The 15,052-nt window shown below is 45.3% G+C and overlaps 1 protein-coding gene across 2 annotated transcripts in view; it reads left to right on the top strand.

The window, feature by feature from the left end:
* KLHL22 (kelch like family member 22) overlaps positions 1 to 15,052 on the top strand; it is a 150,461-nt gene that overhangs the window by 86,036 nt on the left and 49,373 nt on the right. The window lies entirely within an intron of this gene.

Raw genomic sequence — 15,052 nt, forward strand, 5'->3', positions numbered from 1 at the left:
CTAATTTGCATACAGCCAGGTTCTGAAACTGGGATGGTGCAATGAGCTAAAAAACGGTGTTGGATCTAGCCCTGATCTCTTGACTGGGTGAGAGTATTCTGCTTAATTCAGAGACTCTGTCCCTCACCACCCCTTGTTGTAAATAATTTTGTCCACCCTAAGCGTGGAAGGGTATACTCAGACATGAGTCCCTTGCTCATTGCACCATCAGGATTCAAGAAAGCCAGGCCGAAGACGGCTGTAATGCCAGAAACCGGTCCCCGGTAGCTTGTTTCCTTCCCAGTGTAAGAATTGGCTTTTGTAGTTTGGTTTGCCCTGTTCCCATCATGCACTGGGACAGGAACAGACTAATTTGCATACAGCCAGGTTCTGAAACTGGGATGGTGCAATGAGCTAAAAAACGGTGTTGGATCTAGCCCTGATCTCTTGACTGGGTGAGAGTATTCTGCTTAATTCAGAGACTCTGTCCCTCACCACCCCTTGTTGTAAATAATTTTGTCCACCCTAAGCGTGGAAGGGTATACTCAGACATGAGTCCCTTGCTCATTGCACCATCAGGATTCAAGAAAGCCGGGCCGAAGACGGCTGTAATGCCAGAAACCGGTCCCCGGTAGCTTGTTTCCTTCCCAGTGTAAGAATTGGCTTTTGTAGTTTGGTTTGCCCTGTTCCCATCATGCACTGGGACAGGAACAGACTAATTTGCATACAGCCAGGTTCTGAAACTGGGATGGTGCAATGAGCTAAAAAACGGTGTTGGATCTAGCCCTGATCTCTTGACTGGGTGAGAGTATTCTGCTTAATTCAGAGACTCTGTCCCTCACCACCCCTTGTTGTAAATAATTTTGTCCACCCTAAGCGTGGAAGGGTATACTCAGACATGAGTCCCTTGCTCATTGCACCATCAGGATTCAAGAAAGCCGGGCCGAAGACGGCTGTAATGCCAGAAACCGGTCCCCGGTAGCTTGTTTCCTTCCCAGTGTAAGAATTGGCTTTTGTAGTTTGGTTTGCCCTGTTCCCATCATGCACTGGGACAGGAACAGACTAATTTGCATACAGCCAGGTTCTGAAACTGGGATGGTGCAATGAGCTAAAAAACGGTGTTGGATCTAGCCCTGATCTCTTGACTGGGTGAGAGTATTCTGCTTAATTCAGAGACTCTGTCCCTCACCACCCCTTGTTGTAAATAATTTTGTCCACCCTAAGCGTGGAAGGGTATACTCAGACATGAGTCCCTTGCTCATTGCACCATCAGGATTCAAGAAAGCCGGGCCGAAGACGGCTGTAATGCCAGAAACCGGTCCCCGGTAGCTTGTTTCCTTCCCAGTGTAAGAATTGGCTTTTGTAGTTTGGTTTGCCCTGTTCCCATCATGCACTGGGACAGGAACAGACTAATTTGCATACAGCCAGGTTCTGAAACTGGGATGGTGCAATGAGCTAAAAAACGGTGTTGGATCTAGCCCTGATCTCTTGACTGGGTGAGAGTATTCTGCTTAATTCAGAGACTCTGTCCCTCACCACCCCTTGTTGTAAATAATTTTGTCCACCCTAAGCGTGGAAGGGTATACTCAGACATGAGTCCCTTGCTCATTGCACCATCAGGATTCAAGAAAGCCGGGCCGAAGACGGCTGTAATGCCAGAAACCGGTCCCCGGTAGCTTGTTTCCTTCCCAGTGTAAGAATTGGCTTTTGTAGTTTGGTTTGCCCTGTTCCCATCATGCACTGGGACAGGAACAGACTAATTTGCATACAGCCAGGTTCTGAAACTGGGATGGTGCAATGAGCTAAAAAACGGTGTTGGATCTAGCCCTGATCTCTTGACTGGGTGAGAGTATTCTGCTTAATTCAGAGACTCTGTCCCTCACCACCCCTTGTTGTAAATAATTTTATGCTTCTAATCGTGGCATCAATTCTTATTTGAGTGGAATATAGGAAAGAGGTTATTGTTCGAATTGTCTTTGTCTTTCTGTTTTGGGGGATCTGTTCATTCTAGTGTATCTTGCTAAAATTGTCCTCCGCTCCTTCTCACTTGACATTTGTTTTTTGCTGTTTCTTTAATAATTTTTTGCACGCCTTGTTATTGGTTTGATTGCCAAAGTTTGCTGGAGTTCCCCGGTTCGTCCTGTATCAACTTTTATTTTATTTATTTTAAAGGTTTTATAAGCGCTTGCTAGACCCGGAGGTATCAGAGCGCTTTACATGAGCATCAAATCGTAGTTACAGGTTACATCGTTACGTGTTGGTTTTCTGTGCTATGAACTGTTTTTACGAAATTATCTTGTGCTTTCTCTATTTCTGGTCCTCCTTGCATCTTTGATGGGGATTGTGGGGCTAGTTTCACCATTTACATTTCAAGACGGACCTTCTCTGCCCCATTTGCCCCTGTTGTTTCTGCAGATACGTCTCCTGACTGGTTGAAGGTTTTTAAATCTATTACCATTGTTGTGAGCACCTCTGGAAGAGTAGATAATTTCTCCACAATTTCCGAACAGTGGCATTCGTTAGATGTAACACTTTTATGGAAGTTGTCTAATTTCCTCGCCATGTCTGTAATGCTAAGAGCTATTTTTGTATTGTCTGTTTGAGTTTCAATTTTATGCGACTGCCATGTGAGTGCGTTTATCGCAGTTGTTAGGGTGGAATTTATAGAAGTGCTTTGTCTTGGTTTATTGTGAAATCGCAGTTTGATCCGTTGGTCCTGACATGCAGGTGTTCATATTGCATATCATTTAATTGTCCCTTTTTGGATTGTGCTTGGTCGTGGCCATCTACCTTCTTTAGCAATGCCCTTCATAATAATCTTTCTTGTTGACAACCCTGTAGTTCTACTAATTGGTTTTCTATTGCTGTTTGCTCTGGATGCTCTGTGTGCACTTGCACAATTGTCAACCCCTCCTTTAGCACGGTGGATACTATGTGCTTGAAAGCATCTATCTCAGGCCCTTCATAACAGATATTATGTTCACTCACAAAGTGAATGAGCAAAAAAGATGCCTTTAAATCTTGTTTTTATTTTGTCAGATTTGCTCTGCATTCAGGGCCAGGTCAAAAAGGTCAGTTTGTCTTCTTACATTTCCTTTTTTTTCTCTGACTGCGAAGTTAGAGGATTTGAAGTTGGAGGATTTTATAAAGTGAACTGTCTGACAATTGTGATCTACAAAGCGTGTGAAATGAAAGGCTGTAAGATATCAGGCTTTTTTTCTAACACATTTAAATAGCCAATAAGTGAATTGCACAAATATTTCACAATATATTTCAGTAGTTACGAAAGCAAATTTTTATAATTTTGTGTAGTGAAAAAAAGATTTTTACAGTATGAATGCAAATCAGAACACTTTAACCTCTTCCATGCCCCAGACGGTCCCTGGCCGTCCGACATCACTGTGGGCGTGTGCGTCGGACTGCCGGGGCTGTCCGATCTGCGCACGTGTCAAATTCGCCCGCACTGCGGCGGAATTTGACGCGCATCGAAGAGGATACTTGGTGATGTGCAAATGATAAATTTTTTTGTTGAAACCCAATTTCCAAACATTGTTAACATGCTACATAGTTTTATCAATAAAACTGCATGTTATTGGGAAAGTTTGGCCATTTAATTTGCTGTCTGTAAATGACAGTGCACTACCACGTCATGCTTTAGGAATATATTTATTAAAAGTGAGTTTTTTTAAACATGAACTGAGAAATTTTCCTGCCCCTGCCCTGATAACATTGCTATTAATGAATTATGAGGCAAGTCATGGGCCTTGTGTACCCTGTATGTGGGCCAGATTTGAAATATACATGGAACAAATGCTTAGTCTAATAAATAAAAAAAAATGTTTTGTGCAGCAGAAATGCAGAGCTTGCATATCTGAAGGTGCTCTCATATGTGATAATGAAGAAAACAGGTGGCCCCCTAAAATAAAACAGTTGTCTAGAATCACACAGTTTAAGACCGGTTTACAGGTCAAGTACATTCCACTTCGGTCGAGTAGATTATTCAAGTTACTTGATCTTCAGGTCTAGAAAAATGTTTAGGATTTTTCAATGCTTGGTAATTACTTCCCCCATCTTTGGTCATGATTGTGTCCCCCTTCTCTTATTCCCAATTTGGGAACTGATTTGTGGACTGAATAGGTTGGTTAAATTGGACTTTCCATTGTTGAAAGAATGAGTGAGCTTGATGCGAAGTCAATACAACCTGTGGATTGATTTTCCTTGGCTAATCTGGGGAAATATAACATGGAATGATAACTATGCTAAAGGTTTCGCTCATCCAACATGTGGCCAGAGTAGGGGAAATGAAACCAGAAAGGGCAAAAACATTCCCAATCGTTGTGTTCCCTTGGTACCGACACCCTGCCACCTCAGGTGAAAGTTCCATCCTGGAGCAAGGTCCCAGTACAGTGAATTTAGGAAAGAAATGTAACTGAAGCTCACAAACAAGTCCCGACAGTTCTCTTATATAATGATATGTCAACATGCGTCAGCTGCCTTTTTGGAGATGTATTGTATGTGATACAAAGATTTGGAGAAGAATAAAAAAAAAGATTATTTATAAGAACAAAAGTTTGCTGACCTTCACTGTTGACATATAATTGTCCAAGAGAACTGTCGGGACTTGTTTGTGTGCTTGAGTACCATTTCTTTCCTAATTTGGGGAAATACTCGGTCATGATTTTGCTCTCCTGTTTGTTGTTCACTGACCAGAGTCATTTTTCCTGTTTTGACTTTGTGGATAGTAGCGGTTGAGCCCCTCCTAAAAACTCAGTCTTCTTCTAATTGCCCAATCGCCATCTTCTCCACATTTTTCGTTATCCCATTTTTCTGTATACTCATTGCTTTTGGTCATAGCTGCTGTTCTGCTCTGAACGAACACTGTGTGTGCCAATTTCCAACCAGAAGTGAAACTGTTCCTTATCTTGGTCAAATTGTATGGAAGCTTCCGTCGACGCTTCCAGGTCTTCAATATTTTTCATCGGCCTTCCTGTGGTCCTTGGTCTGCAGGGTATAGCGGCAGAACCGCAAGCCGCATCGAGTCTTTGCTCTACCGCTTTCGCGACACCCGTGCTCTTCCCCTGGAGTCGATGCCCGATTGGTGCCGTATGCCACCTACTCGGCTGCGTGATCTCAACTGCAGTAGTCTACTCCAACTATGTAGCGTTATCACCCGTCTCACTGCCACTCTCGATGTTGCCTCCTCGACTACTGCTCAGCTCTGCTCTAAACCGAGTGAGCCGCATGCTTTAGATCTTAAGCTAAGTGTCCAGTATGTATAATTAATCACAGCTCCACGTGGGCATCCCACCCGTCTTCAATGAGTTCTAACCATGTTGCTGAGATAGAAACGTGCAGTTGGGCTATAGCTTCTAATATATGATGTTGGTCCATTGCTACTAATATATAATGTTAGTCTATACCTCCCAATATGTTATGTACTCAGGAACGTTATGTAACTGCGCTGTCTTGTACCTTCTCCCTATGTATTCTCTCACCCACATCTTGGGTTTGTTTCCAAGTGCCACGGACCTCTGGTCCATTCTAGGGCTTTAGATGTAGCTTCCATGTAAGTTTCATTTGTTAAGCCTGTGCTTGTAGAATGATGGACTGGGGTTGTCCCTGCATCCGGCTGGACTCCAGCTGAGAGAATCCTATTTCCTGTTTGTTTTCCTTCACTGTGTATATCTCAGCGCTAAGATGTGACCTTCAGATGACACTAAATACTATAAAAACATCAACAACAACAAAAAAGCACAATATTTGCACCATTTCTGTTTGGGATGCCGACCAAATACATTATTGAAAATATATATAATTGTTCATAGGCGGTTTCTAATCACTTTCTATATTTGACAAAGTCATAGACACATCTTAAAACGAAAAAAAGGATTTGCCAAAGTGTCATCATAGAACTCAGATTATAACTCGGCTTTTCTAGCTCCTTAGTCAACAAATTAAGCACTGAATTACGAAAAATAAAATGCTAAGTATGTAAGAAAAATTCTATACACAATAACTAATTTGAATAATTTTTTTATTTGAAAAGTTTTCCTTCTAATTAGGCACTGGACGCATTTTTTTGTTACGACGGTGTAGTCTGGTGTAAGTTTCTTCTCTTTTCTTGCACTTATTTTTTTATATTAAATGCCCAAAATTACACAATGGTGCATAATTTTCAAATCCGCAGGAGGAAAAAATCTTCCGGTGGGAGCAGAAGAACAAGGTGAACAAATCGAATGCCAGAGACTACTGTGCTATGAAGCACTAATTCTTAACGCAAAATGAGTCCTCAAGCTCAAAATGGACACGAGGGCGCATTTTGGGCTAAACAAATTGCTAAAAACGTAATGCTTTTTGTGTGTAATTTAGCCACAATTTCACGTAATTACACAAAGGAATATTACGTTAATTTTGCGCACCCATATTGTTATTTACTTAATAGGCAGTTTTGTCACACCTTTCATGTCACCTTCTGCTTGCATTATAGATGGCAGATCTAAAACACACAAGTACAGATTTAATCCCAGTGACTTAAAAAAAAAAGCTAATGCATTATTTTTAAGAATATCCAGCATATCATTTTACCACTTTCTTACTCTGTCATTTTTCCATTTTCTTTCAATTTCTCTAATATTTTTGTGGGAGGAGAACTCTATTTATGGTCCGATACTATTATTTTGAACAGAAATTAGGAGTGTTTAGTATAAAATCACTTCTGCTTTAACATCTGCCAAAAGCAAGCCATTTAAATCACCGCCTCACTCACAGCCACAGGCCTCTCAGTGGAGTGTGACCTGAAGAACAAGTGCTAAGGACCTAGGTCTGAAAGCGACCTTTGACCTCGGCGCTGAGAAGTGGCCGGAAGGTCACAAACCCGTTTAAATACTCTCTTGGCAGCACGCCTAGCACTCACAATGGCCTAAAAGCCCAATGTCAGCGATTTTAAAGGTATGTTTCTGCAGTTTCTGCTTTATGTAAATATTCAGTGAAATGTATTCAGAGTAGGAGGAGTAACATATCTTTCTATCTCGAAATGTCGCTTTATAATTTACTGATGTATATTTTACTGTAATTTTAAGGATTTGTTTAGGTTGTTATATGGAATTAGGAAACAGAGAAAGAAAAAAGCCGGCTTAAATCACTAACAGAAGTTGTTAGACGGCTCATTTTACTGGTCTTCGAAGGATGAAAGGCCAAGGTGGCCGTGTTAGTATTCAGGCCGAAACCTCTGCACCAGGGATATTATAGTATGTATGTATGTATGTATTGCGATTTATATAGCGCACGTATCACCCGAAGGCATCAAGGCGCTTGCTTTGGGAACCCGTCCTGGCTTTTTCCCTGTGAGATAATCCCTACTGGGTATCCCCAGGGTGAAAGCCAGGCATCCCGCCGCGGGTGGGCCGCCGTAGTGGAGATGAAGCAACTATTGCCCAGAGTTGCAGCGTAGGACCCCATGATTAGCATAGGCACCGAGGCGAGAATTATCGAGTACGTGGACATTTTGGGCTCAGTACCCTGCCGCGTCGGGAATTGAACCCTGGTCCCGGGGCAGACCTCTGCATCAGGGTCTGCCGCTCTAATCAGTGAGCCACACTCCTCCTGAGCTTGCCTAAATCAACGTGGTTTTAGCGAAAACAAAACATTACATATAAGAAAAAAACACCAGAGGTGGGAAAAAGCAGCCCGTAGCCAGAGACTGAGACTAGTCAAGAGAAAAGGCTTAAAATATATTTCTGCCATAAAACTGTTTGAGCACCCTGCTTAGGCAGCATGATACTGTGCTTGGGTCTGGAAGATAAAGGGTTCCTACAGCCCTACTGGTAATATATGGAATAAAGTTCCCCCTGCAGTACATTATAAGGATATTACAAGACAACAAGGAGGTCCGTGACCATATAGAGGAACAATGCCAAAGGTCAAGTTAATTTTTAAAGCCCTAGAACTCTGAGTTGGTTTGCAATATCTTTATCATGTACAGCAGGGGATACTCTACTCCTTATAGTATTTGGTCACGCCGTAACCCTTCACACAAGTCACTTATATCCTTCTTGTGCTTCTCTTGAATATGAACAAGATAAGATGTTAGGAAACACGGGGAAGACAATTTTGAATGTCTAGCGCAAACACACCAAAAAAGGGTTAGATATTTGTTGCAGAAAGATATTACAATCTGTAGAGTACAAATTAGATTTTTTTTTTAACTCTGTCGCTCAGAACATGCAGAAAAACTCAGAGTGTCTATCTATCAATTATTTTTTAAAGCTTGGAAAAAATAAACATATTGCCATAAATATCGCCTTTCTGCTGATCACGGTTCGTCTAGAAAAAACAGTGCAGAAGAAGGAACAGCCACAGTCCCTTTTTAGGTCTTGTCTGTGATAGCGCAGGCACTCTCACTCACAAGAGATATTGTATACAACATGGGGCTTGTACCCTGCCCATTGCTTAACAGGCTGTAGCGGTTACGGGAATAATGGGCAATACGCTAATTTTAGTAGTTCTGGGCTTTATTTTGGAATATAGTGTATCTGAGCTTTTCTGTCTATTGGTTCGGGCCGGTCTTGGAGAACGGCTCCTTGCTGCTTTCCTGATGCCGGAAGCTGAGGAGTCGACTCTTCGTCCTCGGTCGGGGCCCCGCCGAGGAAGGTCTCCGTCTACTTCCGTGGTGTTCTTCACTGGCCGTAACCGGGAAAACAAAAGGCAAGAGAACGGTGCATCAGTGTCTGTTCTGTGTTGTGGCTCACAGGGAGGGGAGTGAGGGACCAAACACACGTGAGATACTCTATTTCTAAATGCCGAGGTGAGGGTTCTTGTGCTCAGGGTAGGGGGGAGGACCACCAGGGAGAATGGGGACCCGGGTTTAGTCCGACGCTATGGTTTTACGAGTGACCCAACCCCGTAGCTTGTCACGCACCTGGTTAAGCCATACACCTCCCCCGGGTGTATGGCTGGGCGACTCGTGTTGTCGTTGGCCTCCTGGCGTTCCTTCCTTGCCGTCCTCCGTTCGGTCCTCTGGCTGTCTTCCCTCGGGCCCGGTCTTCCGTCGCACCGCTCCTCTTCTTGCTTCTCTCTCGTCTCTCCGCTCGTCCTCGGGATACACGTCCTTCCTTAGCTCCGCTCTGCTTCCGTCTTCCTCCTCGTCTCCTTCCTCGCTCTGGGTGAACAAGCACACCCTTGATTCGTCCATTCCGGCATATGAGGTTTCCGTGTCCTGTAGAGACTCCTCCCACTCCGAAGTCCATTCTGAATTAAAGGGCCAGTGTGTGGATTGCGTGTCTACCTCTGTTTCAACGTTCTGTGGAGATGAAGAGGTAGTGTTTAACATTTTACTAGTTACAATTCCTTTATATTCATTACTTCGAGGTGACCCTGCTGTGTTACACACCTCCCCCTCCGGACACTCACGATCGGGGAGTGGATGACGTGATAGGAAGTCCGCCCCGACATTCTCACAGCCCTTGCGGTGATGTATAGAAAAGGAGTATGGTTGCAGTGAGAGGAACCATCTCAACACTCTCGCATTATTTGCTTTATTGCGTGCCATCCAGAGCAAGGGAGCGTGATCAGTGAACAGTTCAAAACGGCGGCCTTCTAGGTAATACGCCAGTTTTTCAATGGCCCATTTAATGGCCAAGCATTCTTTCTCGACCGTAGCATATTTCAATTCCCTAGGGAACAACTTCCGGCTGACATATAAAATTGGGTGATCGAGGCCATCCTGACCAGTCTGGGAGAGCACTGCTCCAATCCCGTAGTCCGAAGCATCAGTGTGTAATGAGAATGGTCGGGTGAAATCAGGGGAAACCAAAACTGGCGTAGAAGTGATTACGGACTTCAGAACTCTAAATGCCTCCTGCATCGGTACTGTGGGACATACCGGTGAAGACGCTCGCCCAGCGTTTTTCAGGGCGTCAGTGAGAGGGGCCGCAATGTCCGCAAACCGTGGGATAAAGCGTCTATAGTAACCCACTAGTCCCAGAAATGAACGCAACTCCCGTCTTGTGGATGGGAATGGAGTGTCCGCAATGGCCCTGACCTTTTCAATTTGTGGTTCGATCAGGCCATGCCCCAAGACATAACCAAGGTATTTAACTTTGTTAAAAGCTAGTTTGCATTTCTTAGCATTGACAGTGAGGCCAGCTTTTCTAAGTGCTTGCAGAACCACAGATAGGTGTTGGAGGTGAGACTGCCAATCTGGACTGTAGATCACAATGTCATCCAGGTAAGCCGATGTAAAATCTGACAACCCTGCGAGGACATTATTCATTAGGCGCTGAAATGTAGCCGGCGCCCCATGAAGTCCAAATGGAAGGACCGTGAATTCAAAATGACCCTCTGCTGTTGAAAAAGCCGTTTTTGGGATGTCTTCGGGTCGCAGAGGCACCTGCCAATACCCTTTCGTTAAGTCTAGGGTAGAGATGTATTTGGCCTGTCCTAGTCGCTCAATTAACTCGTCCACTCTTGGGATGGGATAAGCGTCGAAGAGTGAAATTTCATTAAGAGCCCTAAAGTCCATGCAGAACCTTCTACTGCCATCAGGTTTAGGGACCATCACAATGGGACTCGACCAATCACTTTTTGATGGGCGAATTACCCCCAATCTCAGCATTTCGTCAACTTCAGCTTTAATCGCATTTCGTCTGGCTTCGGGGATTCTGTAAGGTTTAATCCTAACCTTTTTGTTGGGTGGAGTGTGGATACAATGTTCCGCCAGGGAGGTCTTTCCAGGTCTGTTGGAAAAAACATCCCCGTAAAGTTCTAAAGTCCCCCTCAGCTCTACTTGTTGTTGGGCCTTAAGTTCGTCATTATGAACAAGCATGTCAATAGTAGAGCCTTCCAATCCAGGAGTAGTAGCCATATGGACGGTCGTAGGAGGAGGACCCAACCACTTCTTTAGCAAATTTATATGATAGGATTGCTGTTTCCGTGGTGTCACCTGTAATTTATAACTAGTACTCCCAATGACCCCTACCACTTTAAAGGGACCCATCCACTCAGCCTTGAATTTATGGGACGAAGATGGCAGGAGAACTAAAGCCCAGTCCCCAACAACAAGGTGTCTCCATTTCTTCCCTTTATCGTAATTAGTCCGCTGTCTCTGCTGATTAAGCTCTAGATGGTCCAACGCCAATTCCCTTAGTTTACCCAATTTGGCTTTCAGGTCTCTGGCGTACTCAAGAGTAGCCTTTGCTTCCTCCCCCTGTTCATTAATCCAGGCATCCCTGGTCATTTCTAGCAGTGAGCGAGGTTGCCGACCATAAAGTAATTCGAAGGCCGACACCCCCAGACTACTCTGTCTCTGAGTCCTGATGGCGTATAGTGCTAACGGTAACATCCTATCCCAATCTTCCCCACTAACCTCCATCATTTTACGCAGTGTGGATTTCAGGGTCCGATTGTAGCGCTCCACCAATCCGTCCGTCTGTGGGTGGTAAACCGAGGTACGGATCTGGTGGACGTTCAACGTCTCACAAATTTCCTTCATCAATTTAGACACAAATGGCGTGCCTTGGTCAGTCAAAATCTCCTTCGGAAAACCGACCCTACTAAACAACTCAATCATCTTGTCACCGACCTGTCTGGAATTGGCCACAGACAATGGAAAAGCCTCGGGGAACCGCGTGGCATAGTCAACCACAACCAAGATGTGTTGGAACCCCTTTTTAGTTTTAGGCAGTGGTCCGATGAGGTCCATGCCGACCCTCTCAAAAGGTTTGCCAATGACCGGCAATGGCTGTAAAGGGACTGCCTGTGGTCTAACCATATTCATCTTTTGGCAAATCTCACAGGACCTGCAGTAGGATTCGGTATCCCTGTAAATACCGGGCCAAAAAAATTGCCTGAGGATATTCTGCGTAGTTTTCTCGGCGCCGGAGTGACCGGCGACGAGATGGCTGTGAGCAAAGAAAAGAACCTGCTCCCTGAAAGAGGCAGGTACTAATAGTTGGGCAGGCTGTCCCTCGCCACCTATTCTGTACAATAGGTCATTATCGATAATAAACCCGGGAAAATTTTTTGAGTCCACCGCCCTCTGATGCGCCTGTTCCCACGCGTTGAACAGGGTGGGATCACTGATCTGCGCAAATTTAAATCCTCTATCCATAACCCAAGGGTCCTGTGTTAAGAGCGAGGCCACTGGCTGTGGACGAATGCCCGAAGAGCCAAAACCCCCAGAGCCCCTTTCTGTATCTTCCAGCTGGTGGAGTATTTCCAGCCTAGTCTCAGCTATACACTCACAAATCAGTTGTGCCACTCTATCACCTTTTTGTATTTGGAAGGGTTCGGTACCAAAATTAAACAGGAGGATTCCAACGTTCCCTCTATAATCCTCGTCAATGACCCCAGCCCCTACGTCAATAAAATGCTTTGCCGCTAGCCCTGATCGCGGAGCAATTCTACCATAGCATCCGGGGGGGACTGCAATTTGCAGGTCAGTTTTAATAAGAGACTTCCCTTTTGCAGGGACCACATATTCATATGCACTGCATAGATCATAACCGGCTGCTTTCGCTGAACCTTTAGTGGGGGGTGTCGCGTTACTAGTTAAGCACCTAACTTGGAGGCTGCGTCTAGGGGGAGGATCAATTAGGGTGATACCCTCCTTCCCTGTATGACATACTGTGTCGAGTTTATCCTTGAACATGTTCAGGAAGCTAGGATTATCGGTCCCAATTATGAGGTCTTCGGGTAGGTTGGACATTACTCCTACTCTCACAGTTTGCGGTTGTTCCCCAGTCTGTTCAATTACAATGTCAGCAATAGGGTATGGCCGAATGTCCCCATGAACACATTTGATGTTCACTAACCCTTGTGAAATGTATTGTCCTGTTCTGACATAGGGAGTTTGGATGACCGACTGACGGCAGCCTGAATCTAATAAAGCTGACAATACATGACCATTGACTTTCACACTTACTCTAAAAGAGCCTCCCATCTCTGCGGAAAATAGTACAGCTCTGGGGAGGTACCCGACCTCCATTGGTTCCTCCTCATTCTTTCTCTTGGGACACATCCGGGCAATGTGTCCCCATTGGCCACAATCGAAACATTGCGGCCCATTATTTGTCGTGTTTTCACTCCTCCATGTACGGGGGCGGATGGTATCTCTCCCTCGCGCCACCGGTTTCTCAATTCGTACAGCTCCCTTCCTTTCTAACTCACACGGAAAATTCCTAGGTTGAGCCCGGGTAAATGATGAGGCCATCTCCACTGCCTCAGTGGTTGTTAAGTTGTTATGTTGTCGAAGCCACTTTTGCGTCGCATAGGGAAGTGCCTCAAGAAATTGTTCCAGGTATATTCGGTCGAGTATTTCTTCCTTCGTGCTGGTGGTAGGTGTCAGCCATTTGTCTGCCGCCATTTTTAATCTCACAAATAAAGTCTTGGGATTTTCCCCTACAGATCCTCTCTCTTTTCTGAACTTTAGGCGATATGCCTCGGGATCTAACCCCAAATGATCTAGGATTATTTTCTTGATTTCAACATAGGTGTTGTCTCCTCTTGGATTCGCTACTTGGTAAGCAGCCTGGGCTTCTCCGCCTAAGAGAGGTGCCAAAAAGAATGGCCATTTTGCGACGGGCCAGCCACAGGCCCTTGCCGCCCTCTCAAAATTTAACAAAAATGCGTCGGGATCCTCTCCCTGTCTATACTTTTGTAGAGACACAGTCGGCGCCCCATGGGTCACGGTTCTTTCCGGTGTTCCACTCCTCGATACAGGGTCCACCCAGGGCTGTTTCTCTTCAATGGCCTTCTTTAATATTTCTCTGTCGGCTTGTGCGGATACCAGATGTTGCTCTAACACCCACTCAAGTCGTCCTTGCCCCTTTACTAACTGATCTACAACTGTCTCCATCTTGACTCCGCAGATGGCGCCTAGGTCCGCATTCTCCACCACTGTAGCGGTTACGGGAATAATGGGCAATACGCTAATTTTAGTAGTTCTGGGCTTTATTTTGGAATATAGTGTATCTGAGCTTTTCTGTCTATTGGTTCGGGCCGGTCTTGGAGAACGGCTCCTTGCTGCTTTCCTGATGCCGGAAGCTGAGGAGTCGACTCTTCGTCCTCGGTCGGGGCCCCGCCGAGGAAGGTCTCCGTCTACTTCCGTGGTGTTCTTCACTGGCCGTAACCGGGAAAACAAAAGGCAAGAGAACGGTGCATCAGTGTCTGTTCTGTGTTGTGGCTCACAGGGAGGGGAGTGAGGGACCAAACACACGTGAGATACTCTATTTCTAAATGCCGAGGTGAGGGTTCTTGTGCTCAGGGTAGGGGGGAGGACCACCAGGGAGAATGGGGACCCGGGTTTAGTCCGACGCTATGGTTTTACGAGTGACCCAACCCCGTAGCTTGTCACGCACCTGGTTAAGCCATACACCTCCCCCGGGTGTATGGCTGGGCGACTCGTGTTGTCGTTGGCCTCCTGGCGTTCCTTCCTTGCCGTCCTCCGTTCGGTCCTCTGGCTGTCTTCCCTCGGGCCCGGTCTTCCGTCGCACCGCTCCTCTTCTTGCTTCTCTCTCGTCTCTCCGCTCGTCCTCGGGATACACGTCCTTCCTTAGCTCCGCTCTGCTTCCGTCTTCCTCCTCGTCTCCTTCCTCGCTCTGGGTGAACAAGCACACCCTTGATTCGTCCATTCCGGCATATGAGGTTTCCGTGTCCTGTAGAGACTCCTCCCACTCCGAAGTCCATTCTGAATTAAAGGGCCAGTGTGTGGATTGCGTGTCTACCTCTGTTTCAACGTTCTGTGGAGATGAAGAGGTAGTGTTTAACATTTTACTAGTTACAATTCCTTTATATTCATTACTTCGAGGTGACCCTGCTGTGTTACACAGGCATTGACTTAATTGTCGCTCTTATTTGCTGCCTTCGGATTGGTCTGCAAATGCTGCATTCACTTACTCTAATTTCGGCGGAAGCATAGACCAAGTACTGATTGTTTCAGCTTGATTGCTGTCCTTCCGATGATCGAGCTGGAGGTACTACCTTTATTTTTTTCTTCTTCCCTGTCGTCATGTAGAACGTCTTGCCATTTGTAACTATGTTTTACTATTCCACACCACTTCAAAGTAACCCTTTTCTC

Source organism: Lissotriton helveticus, chromosome 11 (assembly GCF_964261635.1).
Source record: "Lissotriton helveticus chromosome 11, aLisHel1.1, whole genome shotgun sequence".
Classification (NCBI taxonomy): domain Eukaryota; kingdom Metazoa; phylum Chordata; class Amphibia; order Caudata; family Salamandridae; genus Lissotriton; species Lissotriton helveticus.